This window comes from Pelodiscus sinensis, chromosome 6 (assembly GCF_052426305.1).
Source record: "Pelodiscus sinensis isolate ZL-2025 chromosome 6, ASM5242630v1, whole genome shotgun sequence".
NCBI classification, from domain to species: domain Eukaryota; kingdom Metazoa; phylum Chordata; order Testudines; family Trionychidae; genus Pelodiscus; species Pelodiscus sinensis.
In genome coordinates this window covers 89,188,940-89,206,145 of record NC_143057.1, presented here as the reverse complement: position 1 = coordinate 89,206,145, position 17,206 = coordinate 89,188,940, and positions in this window count along the sequence as shown.

The window sequence follows — 17,206 nt, the reverse complement described above, 5'->3', positions numbered from 1 at the left end:
TGTAGTCATCCGCACTTGCAAATGCAGCCCGAGATTTGAATTTCCCGGGCTTCATTTCCATTAAGCCAGCCGGCTCCATTTTTAAATGCCGGCTAGTTCGGACTCCGTGCCGCGTGGCTACATGCGGCACGGACTAGCTAGTTCGGATTAGGCTGGTGCAACTGAAGATCTGGCCCAATATCCAGAGCATTACTAGTTCTGGAAACCACAGAATATGGTTACTGTGCAGGCCAGGAGACCCTGAGCCACCATACAAAATTCATCATCCGTATGTCCCTGGGGGGTGGCTATTGTAGGCACATGAAGGCTCTGCCTTCAAACAGCCTGATGCTCCACCCACAGACCCTCTCCTGACTGTTGTTCTCTTTGCGCTAGAGGTTGGGCAGGTGGGCTGGCAGCTGTTGTGTGCACAAGACCCTGAGGCCTGGGACTACGCTTCACTGCCCATCCTCCAGGCCCTGGGACCACACTGCCTGTGCCACGCTCTGGACACATTGTTCATTATGAAACTTCAGGGATGGAGGGGGGGCAGAAGGGGTAGGGCTTCATGCAGAGGGGAGGGGCTAGGGCCTAGCTTCACCCATGGGTTTGTTCACTTGCACACCAGGCTAGATGGGCACATTCCAATTACCTTTTAAAGCATAACACCTGCTGCACTTTAGGTCTAATGTAAAAAAATGAGGTACCCTGCAGGAAACAGCAACATCAGCACTAGGCCGAGTGAACCATCCAATCAGATCTCATAATAGAATCAGGAGCTCATCCATGGTTACATCAGAGATGGAAGTGACCTCATTAGCTATTGATCTGCTGAATGGCATAAACCAGAGACTGGGAGACCAGGGCCCACCGGACAATAATTTATGTTTAATAGCTGTCTTGTGCCTTCTTATTATTCTCCTTTCTCCTACACAATATCCTCCTCCCTGTTTATATTCATATTTTTATATAATGTTCAGTGAAAAGTACATACTTGTGTTTGATTTATCACAATACACTTTTTTTAAGAAAGGGAAAAAGCTACAGCACAAACAGACAAGTTCTTTTCAACTTGATAGCCTTGTAACCTTTGTGTGAACTTGGGAAGTGGTACAAAAAATGGCAGACTTACTCTAAGGTGGGGGAGTCACCAAGTTTTCTCAATGCTGCACAATCTTGTCTGATAATATCTATCATTGCCTCCTTTAGAGAGCGTTCATTAAAAATAGATAGGGAGGGATAGCTCAGTGGTTTGAGCATTAGCCTGCTAAACCCAGGGTTGTGAGTTCAATCCTTGCAGAGACCATTTAGGGCTTTGGAGCAAAAATTCATCAGGGATGGTACTTGGTCCTGCTGTGAAAGCATCAGACTGGACTTGATGACCTTGCAAGGTCTCTTCCAGTTCTAGGAGATAGGCAATCTCCATTATTATGATAGATGGCAAACCACCATTCCCTGATCTACAATTTTGTTGTTGTTTTGAACACAAGATGTAAAAGTCACACTACTTATTGTAAAAAAATTTTTTAAAAGAGATGGTATCACTTTGATATGTATATCAGTGAGTATGAAAAACAAATGGCACAGGTCAATTATTAACTTGTTTTTCGTGATATACCCTCCACAGTGACAGCCACCAATATTATGATTCCCGTTCAGCTTGTAGGATGAAAGCATGACACTCCCTCTGAGGCTACCTACAATAGTTCCCCAAGGATGAGTCAGTGAGTGAACGTAGGGGGATTATACCTGTTATGTTCACAGGATAAACACAAAGAAGTTAGATAATATTACAAATACTCTTGTGGGAAGGTTGCAAAGTAACACTACTTTATTTCTTATGATTCAGAATAATAACACACAAGAACCCCAAAACAGCAAGAAAACAGGCTGCTTCCTTAGGTTTCTAGCCACTGCTCACCCCACTTTGCTTTAAGCTGGCTCTCTCCAGACTGACTGCTAACTATCTCAAATGACCCAGATCACATGGTTTCTCTCGGAGATCTCTAAGCTGCAAGCAGGATCAGGAATCCCACACACTTCGTGATCACTTACAATTTTTAATCCATTTCCTATACACCACAATAGCAAGCCCCAACACCCAACTGCCCGCAGCTTTCTAATACACCATCTCTACCAACCCAAGGGATGCTAGAGTCCAGTGATTATTCCTAAAACATAGGTCATCTGCTCAGCAGTATCATATGCTGCCACAGCACAAAGCCAATTACTCATTTCTTACAGGATTATTTGGGTAGCACATATATCAGGAAACAAAAATTTTCCACCCCCCAATCCCAGTATAGAATTTGTGTGCTGTTTCTCCTCAGCCCTGCATCACAGCAAAACCTCAGCCAGAATTTTCAGTTCCCTCTACTGTTACTTCTGTCACTCAATTATTTTCTCCTTGGTTCTGTGTTTGTCTAACTGTAGTGATCTCAAGTCGTCTCCTTATGGGAGACACATCATCTCTGGACCTGGGTACTCCACTTCTCCAGACCCCAAGATGGGCTGGGATTCTGATGTCTCACATTAAAGGAGGAGGTTGCTGGATTTTCTGGGATCGTTGGTCCCTCTCTGTTAGTTTGGGGAGGGAATGGCTGGAGATGGGTAGGACGAAAGAAAGTGCCACAAGGCAGCTGAGCAGGAATGCTCTGGAATTGGTCTCACAAGGACAGTGGTGAAGAAGAAATAGAGCTGGCCTAGGGTAGAGGAGCTACTACTGATCATCACTCCTCCTACCTATGAGCCATAGTGCCTGGAGGATTCAGAAGCATTAGTTGCAGCTTCTCTAGTCACTCTGCAGGTGAAGGGAGGCTGAATGACCAGATTGCCCTCTGTAGGTTCAACAAAGTAATAACAGAAGCTGCTCTTGTATGGCCCAGTAGATGCATTTTTTAAAGGTTTTTCTCTTTCACCATAAGGACTAAAGACATTTTTCTCTTGTAAGTGAAACTTAGATTCCACAGAAATGGATGGCCTGTTTATTCAGGAAAGCTGCATATTCACCCTAGGAGTGCAGGATTTTGTAAGGCTGCTTTAAGGCCAAGCATACCTCTGTTTTCTGGTCTTTTGCCAGGATATGCCTTTTTTTTCCCCCCCAATGGATCCTCACCAACACGCTCCAGTTTTGAGGAAAGATCTCCAAAGAATTTACAGATAGTTTCTGACAGCAACTATATTATACTGTACATTTATTTATGAAATAGTTTGTGAACACATAATTAAAGATTGTATCTTAATGTACATGCCCATTGGGACAAAGCTTAGGTTGCATTTTCATTCTTACCTTTCTAATTTTTTCACTTGAAAGACAGACTAGCTAAACTTTCATAGCTTTTTACATGGAGCACACAAACATATGATCCAATGCATTCCTTTCACTGACCGTATGGAAAACCCCAGTATTTCATGAGTTATAATAGTTTGTTACTATCTTTTGTATCTATGACTAATATAAAGCCACAAGTTTATAAAACTCTTTGCATAAACAATATTTTTTCATTCCAAACTAGTTAATTTCCCTTAAAATAACTAACCTCAGCCTGTTAGAGATAAGACAAAACAGGGGCAGATGACACTATAATTTAAAACTATAATTTAACACTAACCTCCAATACAAAAATGAAAGATTGAAATTCCCCATGACTTTGTGAACTCATTAAAATGGAATAATTTTCTTTCTTCAAAAGAAAGCTGTGCTCTTTACAGAAATTAGAACTAGTAAATGACCTCCAAATTCACAACTGGTATTAGGGATTTTAAAGTCTTTGAACTAAAAATTCTCTAATTTCTAATAGAAACAAGCATCTTCCTTTTTCCTGCTTCTTTCCCATAGCACTCAAAGTGCTTAACCCTGAGCTCTGCTGTGTCAGCAAAAAGAGGCCATTGTGCTGATAGAAAGAGGGGAATGAAGCTGGAGCAGCTGACCCTCTATCATTCCACACTATCAGGGAGATTTTGTGGGAGATTTATGCATGGGACAGGGTGTGGTAGGAATATGCTGCATTCTGGCAACCCCTGCCTGGGAGATTGCAGGCCATTCCTGGTAGGGTGTAATTTTAAGAAGCCCTGAAACTGCTCTAAACTACGCTAAAATTCAAATTCCCTACCCCCGATTGGCCTATGATCAAGGACACACCAACTCTAAGCTTCCACTGTACCCAGTCTCCATTGTACATAGCAGAGGAAGAAAAACATAAGAATGGCCACACTGAATCAAACCAAAGGTCCATCTAGGCAAGTATCCTGTCTACTGACAGTGGTCAATGGCAGGTGCCCCAGAGAGAATGAATAGAACAAATAATCATCCCCTGTCACCCATTCCCAGTTTCTGTCAAATAGAGGCTACGGACACTATTCCTGCCCATCCTGACTAATAGCCATTGATGGGCCTATCCATCATGAATATCTAGGGCTACGTCTAGACTACAGGGGTCTTTTTTTTGCGGAAGAACAGATATGCTCTTTCAGAAGCCCTGTCTTCCTCCTCCCATGAAGAAGAAACCTGTCTACACTGGACCAAATTTTGGAAAAGCCTCTTCCAACAAAACAATCGGAAAAAGGTATGCAAATTGTGGAGCACAGTTTGTGTACCTTTTTCTGATAAAACCCTGTAGTATAGACATAGCCTTGTTCTTTTTTGAACACTGTTATAATCTTGCCCTTCAGAACATCCTCTGGCAAGGAGTTCCACAAGTTGACTGCATTGTGTGAAGAAATACTTCCTTTTATTTGTTTTATACCTTCTGCCTATTAATTTTATTTGGTGACTCCTAGTTCTGTTATGAGAAGGAGTAAATAAAACTTCTCTGTTTCTTTTCTCCATTTACTTGAACACAGTCCCAAATCAAAACCTCCCCAATCCTCATCTTATTTTTAAAATTCCATAACCGCTTTTTGATGACAGTTTGTGAGGCAAAAGGCACCTCAACTACTGCACTGGATGTCAGTTCTGGCACTTAGCTTCATTGTGGTACAAATATCAGAGAAAAGTTGACAATGTGTTTTTTCTCAGTCACTGGTATTCATTCTTTTTAGGGATTTTTCCCAGGCAACTGCCCCTCATTTGACCCACTTTATTTCCATCCAACCTCCCCAAAGGCTCCATGGCATGTCAATGCTCCCATCTAGAAAAAAAAGACTACAGACTAGTTGGTGCTACTTGAAGCAGTAGCCAGGCCGTCATTGCAGAGGGTGATATGGTGTATCCTCTAAATGCTGATCTCATTGTCTTTCTAAGCTTGGTACCTAAACTCTCATCAATTGCTATCAGACCACTTCCTTGCACCTTGCCTATAAACCAGAGCCTCATTTTTATCCTCATAAAGTCCTGGGGAGTTCAGTCACCATGGCAATTCTCTCCTTTGTCTCTCCCTTGATGCTGTCTTACAACAGCATCAATTATTGCTATTTAAGGAGAGGAAACAGGCCCTAACATAGCCCTGGTCTACACTAGGACATTATTTTGAAATAACCCCCCAAAGTTGAATTTATAAGCGGAGCGTCCACACTACCAAGTTCGTTATTTCTAAATAACGGGCTCCAGAATTCAAAATCTGTACTCCTACTTTTCATCAGGAATAATGCCAATTCTGAAATCGTTATTTTGAAATAATAGTGGTGTGGATGCTCGGCTATGTCGAGACTGCAAGCCTCTTTCGAAAGTGGCTTTTTCGAAAGATACTTTCGAAAAAGCCTCTTTCGAAAAAGAGCATCTGGACTACAACCGGTCCTTTCAAAAAAGCAAGCAGTGTCATGGTCACGCTTCCCCTCAGAATTCCAGGCATCATCATCGGGGAGAGGTGGCCATTCTGGTCGCACCTTGCTTCCGGACCGCCCTCCTCCCTTCCTGGGGTCCCAGTCTAGGATGTCTCTTAGTCCCTTCGAGTCTCAAGCTGCTAGCATTCCTTATGTTGAAGACCACCCAGCGTTTGCCCAGGTCGGGCTTCGTTCGCCTAAACAACAGACGGAGGGGAGGGGGACCTGGGCCCGCCCTTGATCCAGATCCCAACCCAGGACCCTAAGGACAGGAACACGCTTCCCTGCCCAGTTGGTGGGGTGAACCGTAACTCACCAACCTTCAAGCTACCTCCTGGCTCCACTGCTCAGTCCTGGGTCACTTCCTCTGTTCTGTCCAGCCTCTGCATCCACCTCTTGGCCGCCCTGAGTCACCTCAGGTGACTTCGGCTCCTCCGCTGGGCGCCGCAGCCCCTCCAGAGCAGGCAGCGCAGGTCCGGCACGCCACTACCATCTCCCCGCATAGAGCTGCCGCGGGGCCAGCTGTAGTCAGTCTGGATGCTTTCTTTTGAAAAAAAAAATCAGTTTGCATTACATAGCATCTTTTTTCAAAAGAGCACTTTTGAAGGGGAAGTTTTTTCAAATAAAGGCCACTTTTTTCGAAAAAACCCTATAGTCTAGACACACCCCACCAGTGCTACCATTTCAAAATAATTACTCCCCACAGTAATTCAGACTAATCCCTCTCCAGTGCCTCCTGGAGCTCTAAGTTCGAGAAAGCATGTCCACATTAATGGAGTCTGACTTGGACTAATGTTGAGGCTTCCCCATATTGTGGGCACACTAGCTCTAATTTGTTAAATTAGGAGTTAAGTCGAATTTAGTAATTTTGAAATACTTTCCTAGTATAGACATGGCCAGAGAGTGAATCCACTGTTTGGAGTGCCTGGGATTTCCTGTCCTTCAAACAATACCTGAACAATAGCTATCCCAGCCACTTTAATGTAGTGGTTGGTTGCCACACTTGGAAGCAGTTCTGTGAGATTGCTTAAATGACAGTAGTTGCCAGTGGCCCATTTACTTTAGCACTGTGGATGCTGCTAATACTGGAGGAGCTGCACTGGTCTTATTAAAAGCCTAGAATAGACAAGATCTTTGTTTACCAAACTTCTATTCAAGTAATTGCCAGGCTAAAAAAGAGAAAGGGTATGTCTACACTGCACAGCTATTTTGGGATAGCAGAAGTATCTCAAAATAGCCACCCGATGTCTGCACAAGCCACCTGTTATTTTGAAATAATTTTAGAAATAACAGGTGCACTATTTCGCTACCCCAGGGATGGCTCGAATAGTGTATTATTCGAAATTTGGCGCTGTGTAGACGCACCAAATTTTGAAATAAGCTTTTGATTTAGATTCGAAATAAGATATGCAATTTGTGTAGAGCACACTGTGTCAGCCGACAGTCAGGGCAGTGTGTGCGTGTGTGTGTGTGTGTGTGTATACTATACACCCGAGACTTTAACTGCTGAGACCGGGGTCCCTTGCAGCGGGCAACCTGGAGGAGGTTGACGAGTGCCCCAATGAATTGTGCCACCTGGGTGTGACACAAATCCAAACGCCCAAGCTCTCCCTATATCTGTCCCTAAGACCGGCTGAAGTTCTTTTAAATTGTGCTTGGTTCTGTTACAGCAACTGAAGGAGTCAGGTTAAAGCTTAAACAGTTACAGGTTTATTTGAGGAAGCTTATAAATCATGTGGTTGCAATGGCTATTGTTCTATTTCTTAACTACTAGCAAAATATAGATCTTAAAAATGGTTACAAAGAAGATAAAGATAGAAAAATAGAAACAATGGTACCAAGTAACAGCTTACTCTTTCTATGTGTACACTTAAGACAGAGGACCACATCCAGGTACAATTTTTACCCCCTTCTGTGCCTCTCGACTCCAGCATGTCAGGCCAGGGCCGGTCCCTCAATTCCTAGGAAAAGAAAATACGAGGTGGGCGTCCCCATCGAACCTCGGGAGGTCAAACACCTAACCCGACCAGCAGGTAGAGGGTAGAATGACACTCAAAGTGAGTGTGTGCTGGACCCATCTTTTATACTCATGGGGTCACATATTTCTCTTTCTTGTCTGTCATGCCAAATGGGGCTGGTCTGTCTTTTGTGAGACCAGTTCTTACAAGGGAGTTGTGAACTTAATTTACACTTGTAAGAGAGAATTGAGATGATTAAATTGGAAGTACTGGGCATTCTTTTCTCAGTGGGGGATTCCTCTCCCAGGGACTGTGTGTTCGTATCAACATAGGTGCCAGCCGGGCACACTCGCATATCCTGATCTTGCATTAAAGCAGATCAAAGCTTGATGGCTATGCTGAATGCCTTAATCGCTCTCTCTCTCCACATATCTGGATTTTTTTTAGCTTCTCAGGATCAGATGAGCCAGCATAGACTATGCTGAATTTACTGCTCCTTCTCTGCCCTGTATGCTTCAGAGAGGCAAATAAGATGGATGAGATGGGGTGTTGGTCTGTCTGGCTACACACTGCTTACCTTGTTTTGAGTTTAGGGTGCTGTGTAGACTGGAGAGCAAAGTGACATATAAATGCCAGATGAAAGAGGAAAGAGACAAACCTGACATTCCCAAAGAGCAGAAAACACAAGAGAAGGTCAGAAAGGCAAGGGAAAGAGAGAGCCAGTATAAAATACAGCAAAAGGATTGGGAGTTGTAGAAGACACATGTAAATACAGTGACATCTCAAAGGTTGGGAAGTTAGGCAGCTCTGATTTATGAATCAATACAGCCAAGTTTTTCAGTTTGAAAGTGGTGGATCATCTGGAGCCCTCTCCATTGCTGGCATTCAATGCAGAGTTAAATGATCTGGGGCCAGATTCTGTCCCTTCCTTGTTGTTCTCTGGAGGTGGTAGGTCTGCCAGAAGCAGTGATGCAAGATCAAATCATCCACTCACTCTGCTCTGCCAGGGGATGCAGGGCTGGCTGGCCTGGTTCCAAAAGTGGCCACAGCCAGCCCAGAAGGGCAGGGCTAGAAAGTGTCTTGAGGCAGTGCCACCAGCCAACAGAGCTCCACTAGAGCCCAACTTTAAATCTGCCTCCTCACTGTCATTGCTGGCAGTGCAGTGAATCCTGTTGACAATGCAGGAGTAGAGTGCCTAGTGGAAAATCTGATCCACCCTGTCATCAGACACATTTCTCAGATTCATGAGGAGGTAGCAGCAAGAAGGCAGACTATTTGAGTGGCTCGTCTCTCCCCTCCATCTCCTCAACCTTCCCAAATCACTATTAAAAAGCAATGATTGAAACCGATTTTAGCCCTTGTTCTTACATTCTAATTGCTTATAAATGGCATTTTTCTTTAATTACCCTTTCTATACATACATGAGAATAACAGGAGCAAAAATATGATACAACATTGCAACTGAATTACAAAAGCATTGCACACAGCTGTCCAATTAACTCTGTAGTGGTTATTGTTATAAAATGCAAAGTGCAGAAAAGGGGGCAGTAATTTGTTTATAAATATGTTAATTAGGTGGAGCAAATGCCATACCACCTGGAGGGAAAAATCACTGATTGCAAACTGTGCTTTGTAGCATGGATTTCATAGGGGAAAATGTGGTTAATAAAACTACCTTTATGTTTTGTATTACTGCTTTTTAGCATAGATAGCTAATAACCAATTTACATTAATGGTATTGGCACAAATGTACATTAGGCTCTTTTTGTTTGCATTCCTGATGTACAGTTCTACTGCTAGCCTATTGTACTTGTATAATCAATGACATGGCTAAGAAACAGACAGAGTTCCAGGGCCTGCCCCAGGAATTTTAATATGAAGAAAAAATTAAACTGTACATTTAGTTAAAAGCTTAGGTGGTACAAAAGAATAAATGAGCTTGCTGGGCTAAATCTTCTTCCTCCATCACACACACATAGGTTCAGAAAGCAAAGAGACTGGTATAAAGTTCTTCTCCACATGCTGGTAAGATTCCAAGTACCTGCACACTGTGGCTCTGGGCTCTAAAGGATGCCCTGAACATGCAAGGGCCATAGTTAAAGCCTACCACATAAACAGCCATGAAAAAGGCATCACAGATTGTGAAATATGTTCTCTTCCTCCCCCTGAGAAATCTGGTCTTTGCCTATACTACACAGATGTCATGGGGGAGACCATTTTTTCCTCAAATTGAGGGTCCTGACCTAAGTTGGGAAGTTGCCAAGTTATTTGGGAGGGGTCACATTATTACCATCCTTACTTCTGTGCTGCCTCCAGAGCTGCTGCTGGATGGCAGCAGATGTGGGCCAGACACCCATCTCTAAAGGCAGCACCCTGCCAGCAGCAATGCAGAAGTAAGGGTGGCAATACCATACCATATCATTGCCATACCATGCCATGCCACCGTTACTTCTGCACTGCTGCCTGCAGAACTTAGCAGCCAGAGAGAGACAGCTGCTGACTGAGGGCCCAGCTCTGCAGGCAGCAGCACAGAAGTAAGAGTGACAATACTGTTCTCTGCCATCCTTCTGTGCTGTTTCTGGTACCAGTTCTGCCTTCAGAGCTGAACTGCTGACCTGCAGCCACTGCTCACCAAGAGCCTAGCTCTAAAGCGAGCACTACCACCAGCAGCAGTCTAGAAGTAAGGGTAGCAATACTGCATCCTGGTCCCTACAATCAGGATCAGGACCCTTACAATTACAACACTGTGAAATTTCAGATTTAAACAGCTGACTTCATGAAATTCGTGATTTTTTAAATCCTCTGGCCATAGTGGGCCATGAATTTGGTAGGGTCCTAGCTATAGGGAAGTGATCAATAAATCTACTACTATAGTGTTGAAAACAGGATTTGCCTTTCTATAAATTGGCTGTTTACAATACCAGCTCTCTTCAGTTATCAAATACTCTCCCATTCATAAATGATTTATAACACACTCTCCTTCGCTATAATGAAATCATTCTGCAGCTAAGAGACATACATTATAGTTTCTTCTGCTTCTCATCTCAGATGTAGGAAGTGATGTGGAACCTCATATTGGGCTTACATTCTAGTTTCTATGCACACTCTGGATAATGGCCTTCCAGCTTGACATCTAGACAGAGAGACCACTGGAATATAATGACTTGTACATGTTCAAGTGGCATGTAGAGAAAGGGCCTTTATGGACTATTAAATCATAGTCCCTGCTAACCAAAGATCCAAATGTAAATGTTGGCAAATTACAGGCAATTCACATTCGTGCCATACAATTCAGTGTGCTGTACGAATGGAGATTTTCTATTTCAGGCCTTATTCATCTGGGATCTTTCACAGTCACAGGATCTTTCTTTAATCATGCTATGTAAGCAGCTGCTGTATATAGTGAAAGCCAATTTTCCCATATACTTATGTGTGTCATTGGAGAGACAATAAATCATAAATCTATTTCCAATTTCATTATCCTTTATATGATATTGATATGAAAGCATCCTTTCATCTGCTCGTTTTTAATTTAAAGATTAGATGAGAGAGTTCTTCTTTATATACCAATTGACATTGGGGTGGGTTTTTTTTACCACCAACACAGATATTATCACAAGCATTTCCTGTAGCAAAGAGAATTCTGGACAAATTATATTGTCTCCTTTCACCTTGCCCTTTTGCTGAAGATAACAAGCTAAAAGTTGCTGTCACTTACACCATTGTAACTTCTTTGGAATCACTGTGGTGAATTAAAAGCAGAAAATTGTTCTCTTATTTAAAATCTATCCAATCATAAACTCATCATCATCATCGTCTGGAGTAAAAGAGCCAAGTTATGTATTAATCAATTGCAATCTATTCTAATCCCCAAAAGGAATAAAATTATTCTAGCAGATCTATGTGACTATGGCAGATCTTGGCCTCAGACTGATCTCATATCAGTGCAAATCAGTAATTTCCTTTAACTCAGCTGAGTTCTTATGCTGTAAAAACAGTGTAAATAAGATCAGAATCAGCCACTCAATTCCAATGTATGGCTCTTCCTACATGCAACTGAGCATCAGTAAGTAATCTTTTATTTTAAGAGACATACAAATGCTTACTGGGATTAAATGTGATAGGAAATAAACATATAGGGCCTGATCCAAAGCTCACTGAACTTAACAAAACGATTTACATTGGCTTTAATGGGGCCAAACTGAGTTCCTGATCACACAAGTGTACCCCCAGAATAGCTCATTTAAAATCAGTGGAGCTATTACTGGAAGCAGAATTTAAGCCTTAGTATTTTACAATGGAATACAAAGTAAGGGGTGTACAGGAAAGATAGTGTAACTACCACTAGGCAGATTTGATCCTGATACTTCTGGAGCTTAGTATAAGCACCTATGCAACTTGAGCTATAAAGGCAACTGGCTCGCAGCTTAGGCTGTAGAGTTCACTTGTTCTTATCTCTGGCTGTAAGTGGTCTAAGTGCCACTACATGGGACAGTGAACCACACTGGAGGCTATGTCTACACTACGAGCCTCTTGAGGAAGAGCAAATGCAGATGGAGTGCTCATTTGCATAGGTCACGATCTCATTTGCATTTCCTGTTCCTTTCCCTTTTGCGCAAGAGGTTTTTGTGCAAAAAAGCGCTGTGTAGACGGTGCCTTTTTTGTGCAAAAACACCCTTTTGCGCAAGAGCCGTTCTTCAAATGAGTTACTTTAAAGTTGTAAAAACTTTTTTGAAAGCAAAAGAAACAGTTATTCATTACTCATCTCTAAGGCTGTGTCTACATTGGCATGATTTTGCGCAAAAGCCCCCACTTTTGTGCAAAAACATACTGCCTGTCTACACTGGCAGGGAGGTCTTGCGCAAGAACACTGACATTCTAATGTATGAAATCAGTGCTTCTTGCACAAGAACTATGATGCTCCCACTCAGGAAAAAGCCCTCTTGTGCAACTGTTCTTGCGCAAGTGGCCAGTGTAGACAAGCAACATGAATTTCTTGCGTAAGAAAGCCCAATGGCTAAAATGGCCATCGGAGCTTTCTTGCGCAAGAGAGCAAAAGCACATCTCTTGCGCAAAATCACATGCCAGTGTAGACACTCTCTTGTGCAAATACTTTAATGCAAAAACTCTTCCATTAAAAGTATTTGCGCAAAATCTTGCCAATGTATACGTAGCCTCCAGGTAATAACATAGCCACTAAAAATAATTCAACAGAGAGGTGAAGATGCATATGGAATAGTGAAGCCCAAGATGGTTTTGGCTATTAATAGCCCATATACAATTATACATTTTCTATTGAAAACAAATTTAATATGCCTCTCAAAGCTATATAATTCACTGCTGCAGCCTATGCTTGTAGATGGGTGGCAATTTTAAGTGCTTCCTATAGATCTGCAGCATGGAAGGGATTAAAATTGAGAGTGACTCTGAAATTTATGCATCTTCAGGATGGAAATGGTGTATCCAGCTACAGTAAACGCTGAGCTGCCCCATACATCTATGCTGGCAGTGTCAACATTATCCTGAAGAGAAGGCTGTGTCTGGGGGAAATTAGAGGTGATTCAATGTTCACTATAGATCATTCCAGAGTTTCCTGAAAGCACAGAAAGCACAACAAAATAAGAGGTACCTAGCAAGCTCTGAGATGTGCAGGAGTCTTTCTAATATGCAGATAAAAAAGCGATCTACAGGGAAAGTTTGTCATGTATTTTCCAAATTATACCCTATGAGGAAAATGCCAATTTCTTTGTGCCCTGAAACAATGCCACTTACAAGAAAAGTCAAGGCAACCAATCTGGCTTTCCCAGAAAAACCCTACTGATGGCTGGACCTCAGAAAAGCTTGGATGCTGATTGGAAGCTTAGCCAAGCTTTTTGAAACCTCAGATGCTCGCCCTGATGTTATTCTTAGAAAAATCTTATATCTGAAGACCTACAAACCTGGTTTAATCTGGCAACTTCCATCAGCATGAAATTCAACACAAAAATAAGATTCACTCAGTGAAAGAATCAAGGTCAGACAGGGAAGAACTATTTAAAAAATCAAGTGCTGTGTGCACTGAATCAAAGGATTGTGGAGGTAGTGATATATCATCTAGTTCAGCATACAGCAGTCACTGCTTTACCAGCATTATATTCTAACTTAACTGCTTTGTAAAGTGCTTTGACCGAGGTATGTGTGAAAAGAGTGATATAAAACCAAACTCTGTTTTAGTCTATATAAAAATTAAAGGCATCAGTAAGAGTAAATATCACCCCTTGCTTTGTGCAGATGGGAAAATGTCATTGCAAAATTATCAGCTTTATTTCAAAGGAAACTTTTAGGGTAGATTCTGTGCTGCATGTCTAAAATACTCAGAACAGAAATCACAGAATAGGGGGACAGCTTTAAGCATCTTTCTGCCTTCCCAGTCTTGGGCTATTCCATGGCCTAAAGAAGTCCTGGCTTAGCTTTACCAGCAATGGGGGCCTACTAAATGTACAGCAATTGCAGTACTGCATACTGTCACCCTTCCCCAGCCCTGGTCCCTCCTACTATCCCTTCATGTCCCCTGCAGCAAGCAGTCTTTTGGCTGTCTTCTGCAGTACCTGCATTGATCAAATCCTTTCTCCACCCAGAACCAAGCGCACTCAGACCCTATCTCTTGACATGACAAAAATAGAGTTGGGGTGAGCTCTCATCCTTAAATAGCTTCAAGATGTTGCCAAATCTAAGACAAGATATGGGGCCTCCCTCTTGCCCCTGTGCAAGGCCTCACTTCTTAGAGGTTAGAAAACTCTATGAAGAACATGGCTGAGGATGAATACTTTGGCTGTACCATATCTTTCAGAATCAAATGCCACTATCTCAGTGCCCTGTAGAGCATTCCATTTCAGGGACTCAATGAGTGGGAAACAGAACTCCTCACATTCAAAATGTAATAATCATAATAGATGCTCAAAACATTCCATGATAGGAGAAGACCACCAGAAATTTCAGTCACTGAAAATTATTACCCTCCCCATTTCCAACTTTAAGTAATTGTAAGTAAATATCCCTTCTCTAAAGATATCTCATTGACTATATTCCTACTCTGAGGCTTCATCTACACTGCAGGGATTTTGCAGAAGAAGCCTTTTGCGCAAGAGTTTTTGCTTAAAAACTTCTTGCGCAAAAGTGCATTCAGACCTCAAAGTAAATAGCAAAGGTGATGTACTTTTGCGCAAGAGAGCATCCACACTGCATGGATGCTCTTGTGCAAGAAAGCTCTGATGGCCATTCACAGAATGGCCATCAGAGCACCTGTGATTTTTCTGAAGCATCCACACCTGCCTTTTTGCGCAAGAGCTGTAGTTCAAAAAGGAGTTATTCCTTGTCGGGACAGGAATAACTCTACCAGCAAAAGCCCTCTGTCCTGTTGATTTTCTTGCGCAAAAGCGCACTTGAGGTGTGGACGCTTCACTGGTTTTTGCGCAAAAACAGCCGTTTTTGTGCAAAAACCTTGTAGTGTAGATACGGCCTGACTCTAAAGACAAGTGTTTTCAGAATATGATCTGAAGAAGTGGGTCTGCCCCATAAAAGCTCATCACCTAATAAACCATCTTGTTAGTCTTTAAAGTGCTACACAGATGGTTTTTGTTTGTTTGTTTTACAACTTAGAAAGAATCTTAGCCACCAGAGAGAGAATGTTCATGTTGTCTGTGTGTCCAGAAATTCCATCCTGAATCTGAGACTCTGCTACAACTGATGTTTTGTCAAAGCCAATATGCTTCCCTGAAAAGCTTCAGTTTTGACAAATTGCCATTTTTGGACAAAAAAAAATGTGGTCCAAAATTCCCAAATAGTTCTACTCAGCACACTGAATCACAGATTACTAGTACCTCAAGTGGTCATTGAGTCCAGTCCCCTGCCCTCATGGCAGGACCCAGTACTGTCTAGACCAGGGGTATCCAAACTTTTTTCAAAGAGGGCCAGATTTGATGAAGTGAACATGCGTGAGGGCCGACCATTTTGCCTGACATTCTTTGAACCATTAAAATTAAATGCAAATTAACTATTTTATGCAAAGTTTATTGCAAACGGCATACTTTTCATTTCGTCACATGGATGACAAATCTAAACAGGTGTTAAATCACTCTGCCTTTCATATCTGAAGGCCAGATGGAAAAAAAAATCCAGGAAGCTGAAATATGTCAGGAATATTGTAAAGTACATTACATATTATTGGTAATAAAGGTTGTCTGTCAACTTTTAAGTTAAAAAAATATGAACAGGAACATAACACCAAGTATACATGTTGTGTCCAAATATATTTATAAATGATTTAGACCAACTGACATTAACTGAGATTTTACAATGTATTCATCTCAATACATATGGATTCGTTGGGGGCCATAAAAGATAGATATTGCCAAATTACCTGTGGGGCCGTATTAAACCAGAACACGGGCCGCAATTGGCCCGCGGGCCGGACTTTGGACATGCCTGGTCTAGACTATCCCTGATAGACATTTATCTAACCTACTCTTAAATATCTCCAGAGATGGGGATTCTACAACCTCCCTGGGCAATTTATTCCAGGCTGTGTCTACATTAGCACCCCTTTCCGGAAAAGGGATGCTAATGAGACACTTCGGAATTGCAAATTCCGCGGGGGATTTAAATATCCCCTGCGGCATTTGCATGAACATGACTACCGCTTTTTTCCGGCTCGGGGCTTTGCCAGAGAAAAGCGCCAGTTTAGACGGGATCTTGCGGAAAATAAGCCCTTTTAAAGTAGGAATAAGGATCTTCCGGAAAAGGGTTTATTTTCCGCAAGATCCTGTCTAGATTGGCACTTTTCTCCGGCAAAGCCCTGAGCCGGAAAAAAGCGGCAGTCATGTTCATGCAAATGCCGCAGGGGATATTTAAATCCCCCACGGAATTTGCAATTCCGAAGCGTCTCATTAGCATCCCTTTTCCGGAAAGGGGTGCTAATGTAGACACAGCCCCAGTGTTTAACCACCCTGACAGTTAGGAACTTTTTCCTAATGTCCAACCTAAACCTCTGTTGCTGCAGTTTAAGCCCATTGTTTCTTGTTCTATCCTCAGAGGCCAGGAAGAACAATTTTTCTCCCGCCTGCCTGTGACACCCTTTTAGTTACCTGAAAACCGCTATCATGTTCCCTCTTAATCTCTTCTCTTTTCCAAACTAAACAAGCCCAATTCTTAATAAAGAGAATGATCGCCGTTCTCTCCTAAAACAGATTTAATTCAACTAGGTGAGTTTTTTCTTTAGTTTTCTGATAGAGGAGATATACTTTATAACTTTGTAAATGTACTTCAAAAATATACTCACCAGTCTTGCCAGTTTCCTCAATTTCACCTTGAAATAATTCACTGGATCCTTTCTTTGAATGGGAGGGGGGGAAATCTTGTTCTACATGAAGTATTTCTAGGGAGCCCTTGAGCATCTTATCCAAGCCCACTGAGATCAATTCATATCTAGACTGTCATATTCATGTCAGGGCTTTCTTGCCCCCACACTAAAA